The following is a 19,140-nucleotide window of genomic DNA, read 5'->3' as shown; positions in this document are numbered from 1 at the left end:
GGCATAGGATCTCTGCTCTCCCTTTTGTGTGTGTCAGTAAGAACTGCCTCACTTCCCACCACCACCACCACTCAACTTCTGCTGTCTTGCTCATGCTCTTCGTTGTGTAAGGTGGCCCAGGAAGCCCTGGAGAACCTGGCAGCAGCTGATCCTGCTTCAGGTGGACTGTGGGCAGATGTGACCCAGCCACCATTCAGGCTCTAAGAGCCCTATTCGGTGAAAGCCCAATCTTATTTTAGGAATTTTGCCTCTGCTCAGGGACCTCTGAGTGGGCCCTGATAAGAGCAGCCAACAGAGGGGCACCTCAGTGCCTTCTTGCATGCACCAACCACCCTGTTCTGCCCTCTACCAACCTTCCTTCAGCAAAATTTAGCAGCAGGTTGCTTTTTGCACCCTTTTGTGCAGGATTTCTGCAGCAATTACTGGTCCTCCCAGTCTGAAGGCCAGGGTAATGCTGGTTCTTCATTAACCCCTGAAGAAAAGCAAAAAAATCCAGAAAGTTAAAGCCATCACCAACAGTCCTGGTCAAATGGTTGTTCTCCTGCAAGTGTTACCTCCATGAATGGAGATGCACCTCTTCGCACCTGTTTTATAACACAGAAGCAAAATATTTGGGGCCAGCAAATAGTTTGTATTCTGACAAACAAATTCTGGCACTGGGAGCATTGAGTTTCCATCTCATTAAGCTCTTGGCAAAGCTCTGGTAATTCCAGTTACTGATCCAGTGCAAGGATTATTCCTCGACATGGCTGGTTTTGTCAGATCAGAGCATCGCTGGTTTTTCTCAGCAGTTGCATGTTTATACTTGAGGGTAAAATAAAGTGTTGAAATATCAATTCATTGGGTTCTTCTCTGGTGCCAGAGCAAGGTTTCACAAAGTTGGAAAACAAGTGGCTGAGGATTTTTGTACAATAACCACAAAGTGTTTTTCTATAGCTACGTTGTAATGAGGTATTTTTTTTAAATCTAAGAGGTTTTTTAAATGCAAAACCTGACACTGTTTCTCAGCTTTGGAGGTTCAGCCTAGAGGTCACTAGCTCAACTGCAGCCCAGGTTTGGTTTTGACGAAGTTCCTGTCATCTCACAGCTGTTTGCTGCTGTGTCTGAAATCAGGAGGTGGTTGTAACTTTCCTCGGGACAGGTCAGCTGTACCACAGTCAGTCCCACTTTTGGAACACAGGACATGTGCTGTGATTTGGGGAGATGGAGCTGCTTGAGCTGGAGTTGGTGGCGTCCTCTGGCTCCTCAGACGGGCAGAAGAAGAGGCATTTTGTTGAAGGGATGGCATGCAGGTGTCAGTTGACATGGGAAATTTGCCTCCAGCACTGTTTCAAATTTTATGGTGTCTTGTGAACAAGCAAGAGCAGTCTGGTCTCCCTGCCTCATGTTACATTACATGGCTTGAGACAGGCACATACAAAATTCATTTTAGAGGGCCGTCATCCAGTCCCAGAGACTAAGGAATGTTTTAGACGGGCTTTTATAAACTTTATATGCTTTATCAAGGGTCCTATTGTTTCTTCATTAAGGCAGGATTATCCCTCTGGGATGAGCTGTTCTGCACAGGTCAGGAAGACAGCCACACTCCATTTTCATGGTAAACCTTTCCTCCCTGCAGAGATGTACTGGGAAACAGCTGAGGCAAGTGGGACGCTGAGTACCCAGGAGACACCAGGGTGCAGCTCTTTAAAAACAGCACCCAGGAGGAGCTCTCACAAATGTTGGTTCAATTTGACTCCACTCTTAACACAAAGAATTTTTGTGGGCTCTCCCTCTAGCAGTTCTTACCATTTGAACATCCCATCTCTGAGACTCCTCCTCTGAGCCTCTGTTGTTGGAGTGAAACCTTCACCTTATGGGGTGAATTTGGAGCTTTGTCATATGCCAAAACAAGGAGGCAGGAATACAAAACCTTTTAATCTGCAAAAGGATCTTCCACTGACAATACAGGTTGACCCTGCAGACTTTCTTGAACTGAAACTTGCCAGTTTGTCTTTGCAAGATCTGAATTTGCCCACAATTTATCTCTTTCCAAAAGTTTATTACTTGTCATGCATTTCTGTTTTTCTGTATGACTACAATTCTGAATTAGGCTCAAGTCATCGAAAAATCACTGCTAACTATCACATAGCTTCCATTGCTGATGCTGAAGTGTCCAGACACTTGGAGCTTATTGGGTAGTGGTTTTGTTTGGGCTTTTTTAAGTGCATTGTCTGTCTCTACAGTTTGTAGCTGCACAAATCCTTATTCCTCTGTTGCTAATATAAATATTGTCATCACTGAAGGACTTGCAGGAAAATGGTGAAGAGAAATGCTGAAGCAGCTCTGCTGATCAGGTAGATTTTTAACACTGATGTTTAGTTGTAGAAAGTCTCCAAGAAGAGAAATGAACTCTTGAACTAGAAACCAGCTCAGACTGCAGGAGAGGTGTTACTTGAAATGGCTGCTGTAAAAATCCCTCAGAAAATAGTTTTAATACTTCTCTCACTCTGCTCTTAATGACACTCCCCAGAGGATATATATTTGTCATCTATTTTTCTAGATGTGCAGAGAAGTAAAATTCAAAACACTCACTCTCTAGCTTGGAGCAGCATCTCGGAGGTGAGCAGCTAACAGCAGGCACTTGGCAGAGCATCCTGTGAGCCTTGCTGTTGGGAACGTGCTCCGCTGGCTGGGCTCAGCTGCAGGGCTGCTGCAGAAGCTGCAGTGCCATGCTGGTGGCTTGGTTGAGACCCACCAGCAGCCCAGGTTGGGGTGGTGCAACCTTGTCCTGCTTTCAGCTGGGATAGAGCTAATTTTCTTCTTAGTAGATGTAGAGATATAGAGTAGATGTAGAGTAGTGTCGTGGCTTGGAGTTAGTACAGGATTCAGTCTGAGAATAATGTTGATAATACAGTGATGTTTTTAGCTGTTGCTAAGAAATCAAGGACTCCTTAACTCCTCTGCTTTGCTAGTGTACAGGTGCACCAGCTGGGAGGGAGCAGAGCCAGGACAGCTGACCACAGAGTATTCCATACCATATGATGTCATGCTCAGTATGTAAAGCTGGGAGAAGAAGGAGGAAGGGAGAATGTGCAGTGATGGCATCTGTCTTCCCAAGTCACTGCTATGTGTGATGGAGCCCAGCTCGCCTGAGGTGACTGAACACCTGCCTGCCAGTGGGAAGCAGCGCATGAATTCCTGGTTTGCTTTGCTTGTGCATGGCTTTTGCTTTACCTATTGACCTGCCTTTATCTTAGCCCATGAGTTTTCTCTCTTTTACCTGTCAGATTCTCTCGACTGCCTGGGGCTGAGCTGCTGGCTGGGGCTAAGCTACCACGAACTCAAAGCAGTTGTGCAGGCAGTGCAACTGATTGTATGTGTGTGGTCACTCGAGGGTTCCAGAGTGATCTGCAGCTGTGGGTAGGACCAGTAGTGTATCTGTCATCTCTTCCACGCTTTAAGGGTTGGGGTTTTTTTGGTGGCTGGTCAGTGGAAAGCTGCCCGTGGCCACTACCTGTATGTAAATGAGTTGTGCTGAACTCAAAACTCAGTGTGCAGCATTTCACATTACTTGGGCTTGAAGCAACCAGGTTATTAACCACAAACACAGCAGATCCAGACACGGATAGGGCCTGAAGCAGGGCAGGAACTGCCCCCCAGGCAGTGGGGCAGGGCTGTGGCAGGCAGGTGTTTGCCTTCAGCTGCTCCAGCTGCAGAAACAGGTGGAGATGTTCAGGACCAGCAGCAAAACACAGCTGGGAGAAGTTAAGAGCAGCCCCACAACACAGTGCTTCACCTGGGCACAACTGCTGGCAAGAAACATGGCTCCACCTCAGCTCCAGCTCTGGGTAGGATTAATGAAAGAAGGAGGAAGTAAATGTATGCTTGAGCTGGTTTATTATGTTTTTTGCTCGGTAGCAGCACAGCTAAATCAAATCAGCTATTTCCAGAACACTGCCTTTTAACTGTCTGTGCCATCAAATCCAGCCCCATTTTGGAGGAGCTTAGCTGATGAACATCTTGTTCATCTCCTGCTCCAGGTTTTTATTATTGCTTTTTAAATTAAGATCTTTCTTTCTTATTCTTTTCCCTGAGAGTTGTTTGGTTTTGCTTTGTTTATAACTCATGCTATAGAAAATCAAGATTTGGACAGCTGTCGAGTTTTCAAGTGTAGTAAATCTGAGTTTTGGATTGAAGGTAATTTTTGCCCTCTTCCTCTTTCCCTGTGTGCATGTTAGTTAACTTCAACATCCAGACATTTGACTCCCAGCTCTTGGTAGTTGTTTGAACATGTATGTCCTGGTGGGGGGGGGGGGTGGAGGGCCTTCAACTTCTTTGGTGCGATGCTCTCACCAAACTCTCCATTCAGTCTATTGAAAAATCTTCTCTTTGCACTATCTTAAAGTCTTTTTCAGGGGGGAAGAACAGGGGGCTGAGTGCTCACTTTGCTCATTCCTCTGCTGCAGGGCACTTGCTGGGGGGAGCACAAAGCTTGAGTGGGTCCCCCTTTCTCTTGTGTAGAATTGAAAACGGGTATGATGGCTCCTGTCCCTCTGTATAGGGATGGTGTCACTTGCATGTCAAACACTTAGATCCACAGCAGGCACCTCCTTGGTGTGTTTCTCTTAAGCATTTAAGGTAGTCAAATAAGTCTGGGCAACTTTGCATGATGCTCCTTGTCTCCTGTGTCTCTTTGTGTCTCTCTGTGTCTCTGTGACTCCACTGGGAATTCTGTTGTTAGTGCTTTTGGAAAGAGCTTGAGGTGTGCTTGAATGGTGGAGATGTGCACCTCTGTGTGAGGTGAGTCACCCTCAATCTGTGCTGCAGAAAACTACAGCTCAAATTGTTGGGTATTGAGAAGATGGTGCAGGAGGGAGCTGATGGCTCCAGCAATTACAGGCCTCCTCTTTAGATTTTGCATGTTAAATCCTGAAAGATATAGGTTGTGTGCTTTGTAAGCCTGGTTTGCTTCAGCTGTTTCCCTTGGAAAAGCTACCTGTATTTTTTGAGACTTGGTTTTCTGTACCTGTTGTGTTTTGTTGAATGAGTTTGTTTCAGAAGAATCTTCTGAGTTATTCTTCTGTTGAAAAATGTTCATTTGTCAAAACAGAAACTTTCCCTGGGACCAGGAGATCAGAAACAATCCTAGATGGTCTGTAATTGTATTTACTAAACTGTACAACATGGCCTAAATAAATATTTACTAATTTGATTATGGTTCTTTGGCATCCTGGTAGAGCACTGACTGCTTGAACTTTGGCTGTTGTGATGTCTCCTTGTTTTGTGTGATTTTTGAGAGAGGATTGGCCTTTTTGTTTGGTTTTGGGTTCTTTCATTAACAGTCATATAGAGCGGGAAGATTTAAAGTCCAGGTTTCAGAGGATCAGGCTTCCCAGGCCTCCTGCTTGTTGAAGACAATAAATGGTGTCCCTAGCTTGAGGTGTGGCTTTTCCTCATGGGGCAGCTGCTCTGAAATTCGGGTGTGAATTTACGGCATACCAGCTGCTGCACCGACTGCAGAGATGTGCTTGGTGCAGACCAGCTCTCTGCTCCCCTTTTGGGAACACTTCCAGGTGGCACCACTGCCCAAGATCTCCTCTGCAGCTGGCACCGCCCTGCTTCAGGGTTAAAGCGAGCTGCTGTTCCCAGCAATTTCTGGTCATGGGCTGTGGTTTCATCACACAAACCTCCCTGGGCACTGGTGGCTGCAGAGAAGAGGGGGCTTGAGGGGGAGGATGGATCCTTGAAGATCCTTGTGGATCCAGCAGCACTACCATGGTCCCATGTGTGTGCTTTCTGGGAGGGAATAGGCCACCCCAGTGTGACAGTGGGCCAAGCTTGGCTGCTGACCCTTGGAGAAACAACGTAGTGCGAATGGCAAGGGATTTGGACCAACAGAGAAAAATTCATGTTAATGCTTAAATATAGCATCATCTTAAAATTCTTCTGTTTCTTTGAAGTGTGAATCCCAGATGCTAACAAAGTATTTTTCCAGACACAGCTATGCTGTCTTGCTGTGTATTTGCCACCAAATTGCTGAATTATTGTTTTCCTTCTGGCCTTTTTTTTTTTTCTTCCATAGCTTTATCATTTTGTCTGGGTGTTTTACATGACTGCAACTTGTTCCTGTTATAGCAAGCTGAGAACTCCCACGTGGGACAGCGTCCCCACTGGGCTATCACATAGGACAGGAAGGCCAGGGTTTTTTTTTCCTGGAAACTTGTAAACATGAACTTCCTGTTGACACAAGCTCTAAATCTGCAAATAGCCTCTGCTTCCGACAGAAGATGAAGGTAATAAAATTTCAGGTCCTTGTTCACTGTGCCTGGTCCTCCTTGAGCTGTGTCCAGGCACCCCAGAGGCAGTAGAAGCACTGAGGGGAACCTGCTGGCTTTTCTGTAGGCACCCAAATGAAAATAAAATCCCAATGGAAGCAAGATGGAGAATCTCAAAACCCTAAAAGTGATGCTTCATCACTTGGTTTTTCCTTTTGTTTCTCTCTCTGTCTCTGTAATGGAGCTGATCCTCACAGGGAGTTAACTCCATCTTACACCCAAAACAGGCACTTTCAGGTGAGCTGGCCAAATTCTGTCAGCTCTTAGAAGGCTTTGCATTTTCCCACCTGTGTCACTTAATCTCACTGGTATTCCTGCTTCTAAGAAGTGATGGGACACAACCCACATGAGTTGCTGGTTTTCTTTCTCTTTCTACATTTAACATTTCACTCTTCTGTGTTCTGTACAAACAGCAGCTCACAGGGAATAGCTGCCTGATTCCTTGTGCCTGGTGTTTTTCAGAGGCTGATGCATGTTTTATTTCGGGGTGGGAAGCAGACACCCAGGCAGGTGGCTGAGCTCTGTTGGGCATGACCACGTTGGTCTTCTGGATCCTCTAGGGCTGCTGAGGCTGCTTTGTGCTGTCAGGGAGGCAGGAGAGGGGCAGGGAGGGAAGCAGAAATAACGCGATTGAAAGCCTGGTAGTGGAAAGAGAAAGGACAGAGACAGGAAAGAGGAGGGGCTGCTGGACATGGAAACGAGGAGGAACAGGCAGGATAAGAGGAAGGTCTGGATGGAGGCTGAACTCCCTTAATTAGCATCCCACTAATGAATCCTTTCTCGGGCGGCAGTCCCGAGGTGTAGATGAAATCCAGCCCTTCTCAGCCTGACCCCCGTGCTCTCCTCGTTCGCCTCCGGGCTGGTTTCTCCTTGGCTTCGCTCCCTCAGCCCAGGCGCAGTCTTTCCGCGGCAGGGACGCGGCACCGCTGGGAGTAGAGCGCTCGCAGTCCCGTGCGCTTGGGTGGGCGTGCTGGGGCTTTCGTAAACTAATAGCTCCCAGCAGTGCTGCTAAATCAGACTTGGTGGAGCCGGCAGCAGAGAGTTGGAATGCCGGGCCAGGCGCAAAGGGCTGCCTTGGGTTGTTGCTTTTTTTTTTTTTTTTTTTTTTGTTGCTGCTTTTTTTTTTTTCCCCCCCAGAGCTACCATTTGTTAGGTCCAAAGGGCCAACTGACTGTAAGAGAGAGAGCTGGCAGGGATAGACTTTGAAAAAAAAAAAAAAAAAGTTTAAAAAATGCTAAAAAGATAAACACCTCAGTACCAAGAAAACAAAAAAAAATCAAACACGTTTAAAACATTATTTTGTTGTTGTTTGGCAAGGTGGAAAGAGAGGGCGCCCAGTTCAATGCTAACCCTGCAAAGCCAACAGACTGGGATGCTACTGAAAAGCCCTGATTAAAATCCTGAACTGGTGGTTTTACTTGGTAAAACAAACAAAGCAATGGAGGATTTTATTTATTTTTTTTTAATTTTTAAATGTCTTAAAGGCAAGTTGTGGTTTGGGTGAGAAATTTAGAGGTTTTTTTTTTTAAATCAAGATTACCAGCTTAGTGACAATTAATTACTAAGAAAATAAGTGTTTGGTGCCCCTTGGATGCTTAGATGTGGCAGTGAGATGGGGAGTTACCACCTCTTCTGAAGGTCCAGGCATGGTGGACCAGAGCCCCAGCAGCACCATCCTAGAGACAAGGTTGCAGGAAATCTCAGGGTGAAGGGGGAAAGGATTCGGTTAAGGGAGCCCAAGATAAAGAATGAAAAGCCATTATCAGGGGAAAAGCTGCAGCCTGCAGGAGGGAAGCCACTGGTAGAGGGAGGTGCAGGAAGCGAGCTGGGGTGTAATGACCCTGCTGTAGGGAAGGGACTTGGGATCCATCACATGCATTTTATTGCTCATATTTTTTATTGGAAATGCTGCCCTACCTGGGACAAGACCAAACCCACAAGTTCTGCTATTGAGCCCTGCTTTGATAAGTTTTAACGTGTGTTTTCCTCGTTGTTAAAAGTTATTCCAAACAGGGAGGTGGTGGGGATCACCAGAAGCCCAGACTTCAGATGGGGGTGTCTGCTCTGGGTGCAGCTCTCAAAGCACATCATCTCACTTGCAGAAGGGAGTATTTCTGCTTCCAAAGCTTGTCAGCACCATAAACACATGTTAAAAGGGCTGGGCGTCCAAGGAATCCAGTGGAAGTGTCAGGTCAAGGCGGGTAATTGGGATTTCTGGAGTACCAGTGTGGTGCCCAAGTCAGCTGCAGGCTCAATCCACCCAGCTTCCAAAGACAGAAACACTTCTGATCCCCCACCTGGGATGTTGATGGGATTCACCAGAGAGTCACCAGAACTACAGTTGAAGGGGAGTGGGTGTATGTATTTTAACACGTATCTGAAATCGCAGGGAGCTGTTACTGATCTGGAAAATACTCTCAAGCTCCAGAGCTGTTGGACTGGGCTTAATCCTCTGCAGGCTGTATTTAACTCTCTCCAAATAGGATTAGTGATTTTTTTCCATATTTCAGTGTTTGGGTTAAATACCCATAACAGCTACAGAGGCCTGGATTACTAATCAGAACAAGGGTGTGTAATTTAGGGATTGGTGTGTTGTTTTAAGGGGGATTTTTTGGGTAGGGTGTGAGTTCCTGAGGGTTTTTTTCTTTATATATGCAGTTGTATAGAAGGAATAAGGTAGCTTTTGCCTAGGTGACCCCTCCCCAGTCCTAACTCAGTGGCCAGAAGTAAGTTCCAGTCACTTCTTTAGGCTGTACTTAATTCCTTCTTGCATTTTTGCTCCCACTTTTTTAATGTCTGCTTGTAGTTGTTCTGGGGGTAATTCTATGGCTCACTTAAGGCAAACTTTTAGTATGTTTTTTTCCTCAATGTGGACAGTACTGAAATGGCACAAAAGCCAAACACTAGTCACGTTCACTCCTGAAGGAGGCAATATGATTAGATTTACTTGGCATATTAAGCTTGTTACCATAATCTGCCATGTGCTAATTTAAATAATGGATGTATTGAAAAGAGGATGCTTGTTAAATGTGATAAATTTGCTAGAAATGGAGAAGTCTAATCTCCATTTTGGGTGGGGGTACATACTTCTCTTTAACTTGAACTCAAGTCATTGAGCCTCCGCTGCAATCCCACCAGCATGTCTTCAAAGGGAGCAGTCTCTTCTTGGCTCTGCTGGCTTGTAAGTAAGGAATAAAGAAAGCAATAAAATGTTGGACTTTCCTGCCAGACCTGAGCCTGGAGGGGGAGGATCCCAACTGGTTTCCATCAGATTCCAGTTAGCATGAATTTACGGTTTCCACTTAGCCTGATAAATGGCTTTGGCTGCCTTGGTGCCTTTGGATTTATTTTTCTGTTCGATGGAAAGTGGTCATTTAAAAAGGCAAAAGCTTTCCAGGGTTGCTGTGAATACCAGTGAAGCTTCTTTCCGAGGTAAGAATACAACAGGCAAAAAAAATAAAGTGGCAGCATGTGATGAAATACTGGTGGGATAGGAAAGAAATCAGAAGTATGTTGAGTCTCTTGTGCTTGCTGTGGCAATGGGCTGTGATAGGCATAAAAATTCCACTGGAAACTGGAAAAATTCTTCAGATTTCCTCGCTTTCCTCAGAAACCACACTTAGCAGCAGGTATCAATAGCTCCCAGTGTTCAAACTTCGTTGACATTGTTCTTTCCATGGAACATTCCCATGAGAAGAAAGCAGAAGCAGATTAATGTGGCAAGTGGGGGAAAGCAGTTCCCCCTATGCTGCCTACAGTCTTCCTTCCTTCCAGTGGAAGTGGATGATGTCTGGGCTACAGAATCTATTTTAACACATAACTGGGGAGCAGGTTAGCCTCTTGGTTCTGTAGAGGTGCTGCTCAAGGTCAGTTAGATAACATATCTCAGTGTCTTCTGTTTGTGCATTGCCTCTTCCTCCTCCTGCTCTGTTGGCAAAGGTGATGGCAGAGCAGGACATGGTGTGGGATGTCCTATCCTGGCTCTTTTTGCAGCAGTGGAGCTGCTGTGTCAGCACTGCTGGAGAGACCAGCTGGCAGCAGCTTGCTTGCTTGTGGCTGCATGGACCTGCCTCTGCCAGCAGCAAGCTGGGGTCATGGTTTGGGTGAGCTTAGGCACATGGGTTGTGTTTGAGCCTTTCAAAGGAGGCTTTGCAATGGCTTCTGTTCAGGGTGGTTAGCTGTCCCCAGCTTTAGTTTTGATTCCTCAAGAACCCAAAATCACACATGCATCTTCCTTACTCCAAGGCCAAGCAGTGATGACTGGCATATTCCTTCCTCTCTCACCAGAAGTAGGGATGTTTTTCCTGAAGGTGTTGGGGTTTGGTAGATGTGTGCCCAGGGACACTATGGCAAAGAATATGCATGCTTTTGTAAAGGCTTACAAAGTCATATCATTGTAACTATACTTAATATACTTGGGGTGGCCTGAAGATTTGGTATTTCAAACTACTTTAGGGTATAAAAGTAGGGAAAAGATTTATTTGGCCTTGGGATGACCAGTAGCTATAAGCCAGTTGTCAGAGTTGGGGACAGCTTTTGTTGATGCAAAGTGAAACATTAACAAGCTGTTGAGATCCTTAAGTATAAATATGATTTTAAAAGAAGGTGATGAAACATTTAGTGCTACTTAACCTGTTTCAGATAAACCCCCAAAGCCCAGGCTATCCCATGTACCTTGTAAGAGGGCTTTCTCTGAGGACTTTGAGCCAGAGACCTGGCAGCTCCTGCATCTCTTGAGCATCTTCTGTTCATCATAAAGCATTCCCCTCCTCTCTTTTGTTCAGACCAAGGTCAGATTTTGAATTCACTGTCTGGTTTCAGGCTGGTTTGGTGATGCTGGGATGGGGCTGGACAGGGGTGGGTGGTGTCTGGTGCTAAATTCTTGATATCTTAAGCATGGGGCTGCACCCATCTGCCTGGTACCATCTCTACTGAGAGCAAAGCTGCAACATGAGCTCACTTATAAGACATCAGAGAATCCACATGAGAGCCACCACTGTTGGGGCAACCCAAGCCAGGGAGGGCTCCTGTTGGGGGACCTCACAATGTGAGACACCAGGGAGCAAATAATGAGATGCAAGTCAATAGAAAAACATTATTCTGGTGTTTGTGGAGCCACTTGTTTTCTGTCTCCCTTCTTTGTCTGTAGAATTTAGAGATGATTTTTTCATCTCTGCTTATGAAATTTCAAGAGCTGTAGTATTTTGTGCAACAGTCATCAAAAGTCATCAAAAGTGTCAGAAGCCCCAGAGAGTTAAACTTTCTGAAAGTGAACATTTTCTTGACATTCCTTGCCAGCAGCCCTCCCAGCAGGGACCAGGGTGCAGAAAGCACTGGGTGCCAGGAAGCACTGGTGGGTCTCCCAGCCTGAGCATCGCTGTGTAGGGTGCCCCAGGTATCTGTGCCCTGATCCTTGCTCAGATTCACTTATTTAGCTGAAGTATGCAAAACTGCTGCCCTTAGCTGTGGTTTGGAGGTGGGAGGGGGGCTGTAAATTTGTGCCCTCCTGCTTGCAGACAGTCTGCCCCTCTCAGAGCAATGCTGCCAAAGCTGCAGCAGCTTCATGGGCTGCTAAAATGGCTGAAAGTTTCCAAGTCTCCTGCCCTGATGTGTCCCCCAGTTGTCACCCAGCATCCTGCCTCTGCTGGGGAGTCCATCTTCTGCAGGAAGAAAACATGACCTGTGTCTTCATGAATGGGTGCCATGCCTGCTCACAGTTCTTTGTAACACTTCCTTTAAAGCAGTTTGTTTTGGTTTGTTTTTTTCTTCCTCCCTTTATAGCCTTTCCCCTTCTCAAAGGGAAGCAGAGGTACCTTAAACTAGTTAGGAGTAAGAGGCAGAGAAGCAGGGGTTAAAGGGTTAGGTGGGATGCCGGGGCAATACGTGTAGAAGGTTTATGGACATGGGTTGGCAGTTAACAGTAGCTGACCAAAGCATTGGAAATTTTATAAAAAGAAGCATTTTGCTGTCTGTAAGCAAGTAAATACCCCATCACACTTCTACCAACTGTGGAGAATTTGGCTCGTGATTTTTGGGCTTTTGAAAAAACAGCATCCTTAAGCTTGGGCAATGGCAGGGTTGTAGTTTGGTGTCCTCTCAAGGTATGTGCATCTCCAAAGCTAAAAAAAAGTGGCTGGAGGGAGAAGTGACGTTGCCTGCAAAGATTTGAAAAGTATTGTATTGAGGCCTGAACTTGGAGAAGTGTAGACTGGAGTCATGAATCTTTCCTGAGATCTTAAAACATGCCTGTGAGCAAAATACAAACATCTTTTCTCTTCCTTCTCCTCCTTGGGTGGTTTTATGGGAGCTGGGAGGAAGATAGCATGGTGGAGGGTGCTTTGGGCAGTAACTGGAGGGGTGGTTGCCTCTTCTCTGGGGCAGTATGGTGTACTGGCTGCATGGCCAGGAGCGTTGTTGTGTAAATCGATGTTTGCCCAGTGCTGGGCTTGTGATGGATGGTGCTGGGCTGATGGGATTAGTCCAGGGGCTTCCAGTCAATATCTGTTGCTCACACAGCATGTCAGGGAGCAGCTATTCAAAACTAGAAGGAGGTTGGTAGGTGGCAGAGCTGCCACATCTTCGTGTTAAAAGTGGAGAAAAATGGTCGAATGTAGTTGTGTCTGGAGAGTTTCTGTCAGCAGCTTCCCTTGGTGCTGAGAGATCCCCGGCGGAGTTTACTCCGTGTGTAAAACATTTTGGATTTACATTTTCCTTTAACACTTCCTCTTCGATCCGAGGAATGTGTTACACATTTAATTGCTCTTCCTTTGAATTTTCCAGCCCTTGCAACATCAGTATCTTGTTATCTTGCTGTTGCTTCTAATTGTTAACATATGCCAAGATTTCCAGCTCTGCGAACTCAGTCTCTGAGAGTTTACCGGGAAGATTTACGTGCCTGGGGAAAACTTCAGGGGAAAAAAAAAAAAAAAAAAAAAAAAAAAAAAAAAAAAAAAATATATATATATATATATATATTGCTAGTTTACCCAACAGCTTGCCCAGCTTTCAGAACCTGAGGGCTTAAGACGAAGGCTGCTTTACATCCGGTTTTGGGAGGGTCTCTGGACCCGCAGCGCCGGTGTCGGCAGAGCCCTCCTTTCCTCTCTTCATGGTCTTGCCGGCCATAAAGAAATTCCGTGTGTTTAACAAGTTAATGTTAGTCGGGCTGCGAGGCGCGGGTAGGTGTGTGCTTGGTGACATCAGCTGGCGAGCAGCCTGGCAGCAGCAGCGCGGCGCAGGCAGGGAGCAGGCAGAGAGCCCAGGGTGTGTTGCCTCTAAGCTGGGTATTCTGGCAAGGTGGAGAGCTGGTCTGTTTGGCAGGACCTTCCCATCTGGGATCCATCTGTGTTTCCCTGGAATCGGACAGGCGGCTCCAGGCAGTGAGAAATCGCAGATGTGCGGGACCTGACACATGTCCAGCTAATGAAAGGAGAAGGCAGGCTGGGCTCCGGCTGCGCTCGAAGATCACGAGCAGAGGAGGAGGTGGAGGAAGAACGCTTTTATTTAGATTTCAAAGAAACGAGGTGTATTCAACAGCAGCTGGATCATCACAACCTTGCTCTTTAGGGTAAGCGAGAGATGGGTCTATTTTTAAGCAGGACCGGGTAGGGCACAGCGTGTCTGGGGCTGGTGGGGATGCTCGGCTGCTGGGTAGGTTTGAAGCACGATGTGGGTTTCTTCGGCGGTTCGGGGAGAGCCTCAGCCCTGAGCACAGGTAGAGGGGGAGGGTGGGAGCGGCGCGGTCCGCAGCGCTTCCAGCCCTGCCTGCCTCGGGCCGACTGCAGTGGCTCTGCCGGGGGAAAACTTCAATAGGGGAGCCGGCTGCCTGCCTGGTTTCTGCAGCTGAAAAAATACTCAACTCTCTCTAAGGAGAGCAGCGTTACAGCTCTCTCTATGTTGCTATGGAATGGTTTATTTTTTTTTTTTTTTCTCTTATTTTTATTCCCCCCCCTGCAGCCCCCCTCCTCCCGAGAGCAGGAGGCTGGGATTCAACATTTTCTGGGGAAATGTAAAAGCAGGAAGGTCGGTGTGTATTTTAGCAGAATGTGATTTTCTGCTATTCCTATCCTTACTCTCATTGCTGCATGCTGATATTGAAGTCGGGGAGGCAAGTCTGCAGAGGCAGATTCCTTCTGTCAGCTCCCAAATCTCCTTAATTTTCTGTGTTTTCAGTGCTGTTCTGCATTGTGGCAGAGGCTGCTTCCTTTTTTGTCTTTGCACTCCTCGAGCAGCAACTGATGCTACCAGCACCTAAATGTTTCACATCCATTTGTAATACTGGAACATACCTACCTGCCCTATATATTTTCATTGTCAAGCTGCAGACTGCTGTGTTTTCATTTATTCCATTGTCATCTCCTGATCCTTCACAAGTGTTTTAAATCTGCATTCCCCTCCTCTGGGTTTTTTTTGTTTGTTTGTTTGTTTGTATTTTTTTTCCTTTTTTTTTTTGGGTGGTGTTTTTGTTTTTTGTTTGTTTGTTTTCTGTATGTTTGTTTGTTTTTTGTTTGGGGTTTTTGGGGTTTCTTTTTAGGTTCAGCAGTTGAAATTGCTTCTACAACCCTCCAGAGTAGCTTGTTGTAAATATCTCTCAGTTGCACATTTGCTGAGCTGCTTCCCCGGGTGTGCACTCTGAAAAGTATTACTGCTTTTCCTTCCCCCCCCCCGTAGCGCTTGGCTCCTGCACCACAGCGGCACTCTCAGTCTGTTTTCTAAAATACTGCACAGTGGCAGCAGATGCACCAAAATCAGCACTCAAACTTCAGGGTGGTAAAATGTGGCCGAGCATCTCTGGCTGTTGAGTCAGGAAAAGAGAAAGGGATCTTCGCGAGCTGCTCGTGGAAGGTGACTCCCTTTGGGGAGCTTTGCTATTGCTTTGTCCAGGTTTTAAGCGTGCCACAAGCCCAGGTTTCCCCAAGGAGAGTGTGGTGCAGCCTGACCCAGAGGTGCCCTGGATGGGTTCAGTGCTGCTGCCCAGGCTGCAGCTCCCTGCTCACCCACTGCGTGTTTCACCTTAAGGTTTTTTGCACCATGCAAGCATTTGGGTCTCATCTTTTAAGAAATATATATTGTAAGTCTGTTTCTCCAGACATACCAAACACCTCCTGTGCATCCCTTGTCCCCAGAGAGGGGGCAGAAAGAGCATGTGCTGCCTAATGCAGCACAAAGGAGGAATGAAAACAAAAAAAAACATCCAGCAAAGCTGTTCATAATGTGACAATATCTAAAAGCAAAGAGCTGTGCTCCTCTGCTGTGGCTCACCGAGAGACTTCCGAAAATTGTGACCACATGCAGTGCTGGAGCACCTGCTCCCACCCTCCCCTTGCCGGTTGGGCTCTGATTAAGTGAACACAAGTTTTGCCAGCACCAGGGCAGCATGATTTGGCCATTAAACAACTAATTTGCCTGTGCTTTTCTCAAGCCCTGTGGGAAATGTGTTGTTTTCTTAAGTTCCTCTATTTTTAGAAAGGACTTGGGGTGCTTGACAAGGTGAGAGAGGTTGTTGTGTTTGGGAGAAGAGGGTGGCTTGAAACTCAGGGTCGAATTGTGAGGATTTTATAGAAATGGGGGGTAGCACATCAAATTGAAGACTTTTTTTTTTTTTTTTAAATCCTCTGCTGGATAATGTGATTTTCATTATTAATACAGAGAAGAGGTTTAGTCTGATGTTAGGCTTCACTTAAGTGACTGTGGATCCTCCCCAGCCAGGTGCTCTCACCCCACCACGTCCACCAGTTAGACAGACCTGCAAATAGTGCAAAACTAAGAGATCCCAGTGTAAAAAAGAAGGCAAAAAGGATAAAGGCAAGGGAGTTTGAGTAAGTATTGCCAACAGGGAAGTACGGTGAGCCAAGTGAAGGGTCTGAGGAAGGAGATGAATTGCTAAGGTAAGGGGAATAAATCATTAATCTGAGAAGTCTATTACACAGGGAATGCCCTGAGGAGAAGAGCAGAACCTCCATTTAATAGTGTAAAGGCCAAAACAGTGCTGCCAAGTTGGGTTCTGCTCTGCCCAGGGACTGGAGCCATGGCCCCTGCTTACTTCCAAGATGCTGCTATTTTTGCAAGTTGCATCTGCTGGATTTTGCAGAGGCTTGTTTAAACCTGCTGAAGCCAAAAGTGAAGGGAGCTTTTCTCACGTGAACCAAGGGTCAGGCTCTTGGGGTGGTTGGGTTTTGTTTTTTTTTTCCTTCTGTATTCATTTTGGTCCTCCAGGACCACTGTCCTCAGGAGAGCAGGGTTTCACTTGATGCTGCCTTGTCTGTCAGATCAAGCGTGAGTCCCAAATTATTTTACTGCTGCTTTACAGGGCTTTGTGGTGGATTTTGGCTTATAGAGGTTATCCCTGGGGGATGGTACGGAAGAGGGAGAGAGTTTGACTTCAGGAGCTGAGTTTTCAAGGCAAGAAGCTCTTTGGTCCCCAAACTGATCCCTAAAGGCAGTAACCATCAGCAGCACTTTGCAGGAGGCAGTGTGCTCCCACTGTTATATGCTGGGATGGGTGAGGCAGGTGGCCTCATGGTTTTTTCCAGCTCTGTTTTTTTAGGGTTTGAACAAAAAGCAAGATTTGTTTGAAGTGCATGTGCGATGTTTTTTAGTATAGCTGGGTAGCTGAATAAAGTCATTTGAGGACTTGGGCATATGTAGCAGATTTAAGGCAGCGCTGGCTAGTTTTCTGAATAGGAGATGGTTATAATCTGTTGCCTACTGTTTTTGGTAGGGTTTTTTTTTTTCCCAGAATAAGATCTGTCTTCTCTCTATTTGTTCTGGGCAAGATTGTAAGCTTGCCTTTATCCTAGCATCTAGTGACTATTTCCATATCAGATTGCTTCTTAGAAGCTAGGTATGAAATATGTTTTGACAGACACTCCAGAGCAGTCCCTGGGGGCAGCATCACCTCAGGTCTCTGGGAGCCTGTTCGACTTTTATTTTTACGCTGCAGACTGTCTTAATTCATGCAGTGTTCAGGGAGCTGTTGGAAAAACCTTTGTTTAGAGCAAGAGCAGAAGCTGGGAAGAACTGGTGAGCGATGATCCCGCAGTTAAAAGTGCAGCGTGGAGAGGCTTGTCTTTGGCTCCTGGGTCTGCAAGCAATTTTCTGAGGCAAGACCTTGACCTTAGCACTGCTTTGTGTCTCAGCAGCTTATGTCTGAAAGGACAATAGTGATTTCAGAGGTTTCAAAGCATTTTAAAGTGTAACTACCATGCCTTTTATTAGGCTGAGCAGTGGCATTTTTATAAGCCAAGCTTAATGTTTTAGAATAATGTGTATTGGATTTCCTTAGCACGTTCCTGGCTGCAGGACTCCTGTCTTTTGTTGTCGAGGCAGCACTTATGCTGTTGAAGCAGGACAGTTGCAGGTGGCCAGAAGACCACTTACAAGAACCAGGGCTGCTTGGTTTATGACTCTGCAGTCATAAGCAAACTACAAAGCCAAGAGTCAGTTTTCCTTCCAGCAGCAGGACACCACAACCTGATAGTGGGATGCTGCACAGCTGTCCCTTCTAAAAACACCTCCTTCACCAAAAAAAAACCCAAGAAAGGCACAAAATTATTAATAACCATCACTGAGCTCACTCCAAGCTAGAGAAAGGAGGAAAAGCAACGCTGCAGCCCCCAGAGAGCTCAAACCTGTTGCTCCGTGGCAATCTGAAGATTTAGAGCCCGGGTCTCACTGAGGATGCTGTCAGAGCATGGGGGGAGCGGGTGATGGTGCAGGGAACAGATGTGGCTGGTGCTGCTGCCGCGTGTGGGCTCTGTGCCCTGCTCCCAGCACCAGGTGCAGGCATTGTTCCTCCTGCTCCCCATTCAGCCGCCCTCGGCTGCTGCTCTGTGCCCGTTCCCTCATTGTTTCTCCAGGAAATTAGCATTAAAAGCCCATCTGAAACCCCCATGTCCCTCAACTGCAGGTGACTGTTATTGGCCCCAGCTGCCACCCTTGTGCTTGATTACTTCCATATGGGGCTGTGGCAAGAAGTAGGATCCACTTATTGATTTATTTATTTTTTTAATATATATATTTTCCCTTTTTTTTATTCCCTTCCCCCCATACAGACACTTCAGCACTCACAAGGAACAAAATCCTGAAATCTATTAAGCTCCCAGTAGGCTCCAGTTGCTGTTACAGCTGGGATGAACATTTTATAAGCAAGGCTAATTACACCCTCTCCTGCTTTCTTCCTTTCTTCAGCCCCCACCCCATAAATGTAAAATAACCAAAGGGCAATAGGTAGTAAATTAAATCTTTGCAGTGTCCTGAGAGGGGGTTTTCTTGCTTGGAGGAAGAAGTCTGCTGGTCTTCAGATGTTTGGTTGAGTGGTGGGTTTTTACTAGAAAATGGAAAGTTCTGGTCTGTGGCACGTTGCTGGGCCACACCTATTAAACAGACATGCAGGTCACAACCTGAGTCTGGATACAAAAGAAAAAAAAATAGTTGAGCAAGTTGGTTGTTAATTTGTGAGTGTAGTCAACTGTTAAGAGGAGCCAAAGGAACTGCAGCCAACAGACATTACAAAATTCTAGGAACAAGGTGATTTTTTTTTTTCTTTTCCTGGTACAATTCATCCACAGGACAGCAGGTTGTGTCAGACCCCAAACCCTGAAATCTCCTCTGGGTTTCCCGCTGGCACGAAGAAACACGAGTTTGCCTTGAGGCAAAATGTGCTGCAGTTAGTAGTAGGAGAGAGGGAGGGAGGACATCTCTTACTGCCCTACCTAGAACTTGAAAATGAAGCTGTTCCTGTGGAGACAGGAAGCATCTCGAGTAAAAAGTATTGGTGGGTCATGTCCTGTCACGAGAGGACCAAACCACACAGCCGTGGCCT

General features: G+C 46.2%; 1 protein-coding gene across 7 annotated transcripts in view; it reads left to right on the top strand.

Annotated features, from left to right (window-relative positions):
- The window catches only part of CBFA2T2 (CBFA2/RUNX1 partner transcriptional co-repressor 2), a 69,227-nt gene that overhangs the window by 14,476 nt on the left and 35,611 nt on the right, over window positions 1–19,140 (top strand). Inside the window, exon 2 of one of the 7 annotated variants that reach the window (XM_071760206.1) lies at window positions 13,638–13,884. The exons of 5 other annotated variants lie outside the window; for them this stretch is intronic. The gene's annotated coding sequence lies outside the window, so the exon portion shown is untranslated. The remainder of the gene's footprint in view (window positions 1–13,637; window positions 13,885–19,140) is intronic. One more of the 7 variants, XM_071760207.1, reaches the window with a different exon arrangement.

Source organism: Heliangelus exortis, chromosome 16, assembly GCF_036169615.1.
Source record: "Heliangelus exortis chromosome 16, bHelExo1.hap1, whole genome shotgun sequence".
Classification (NCBI taxonomy): domain Eukaryota; kingdom Metazoa; phylum Chordata; class Aves; order Apodiformes; family Trochilidae; genus Heliangelus; species Heliangelus exortis.
The sequence above is the reverse complement of the archived record's forward strand: the minus strand, read 5'-3'. Positions and strand labels throughout refer to the sequence as shown.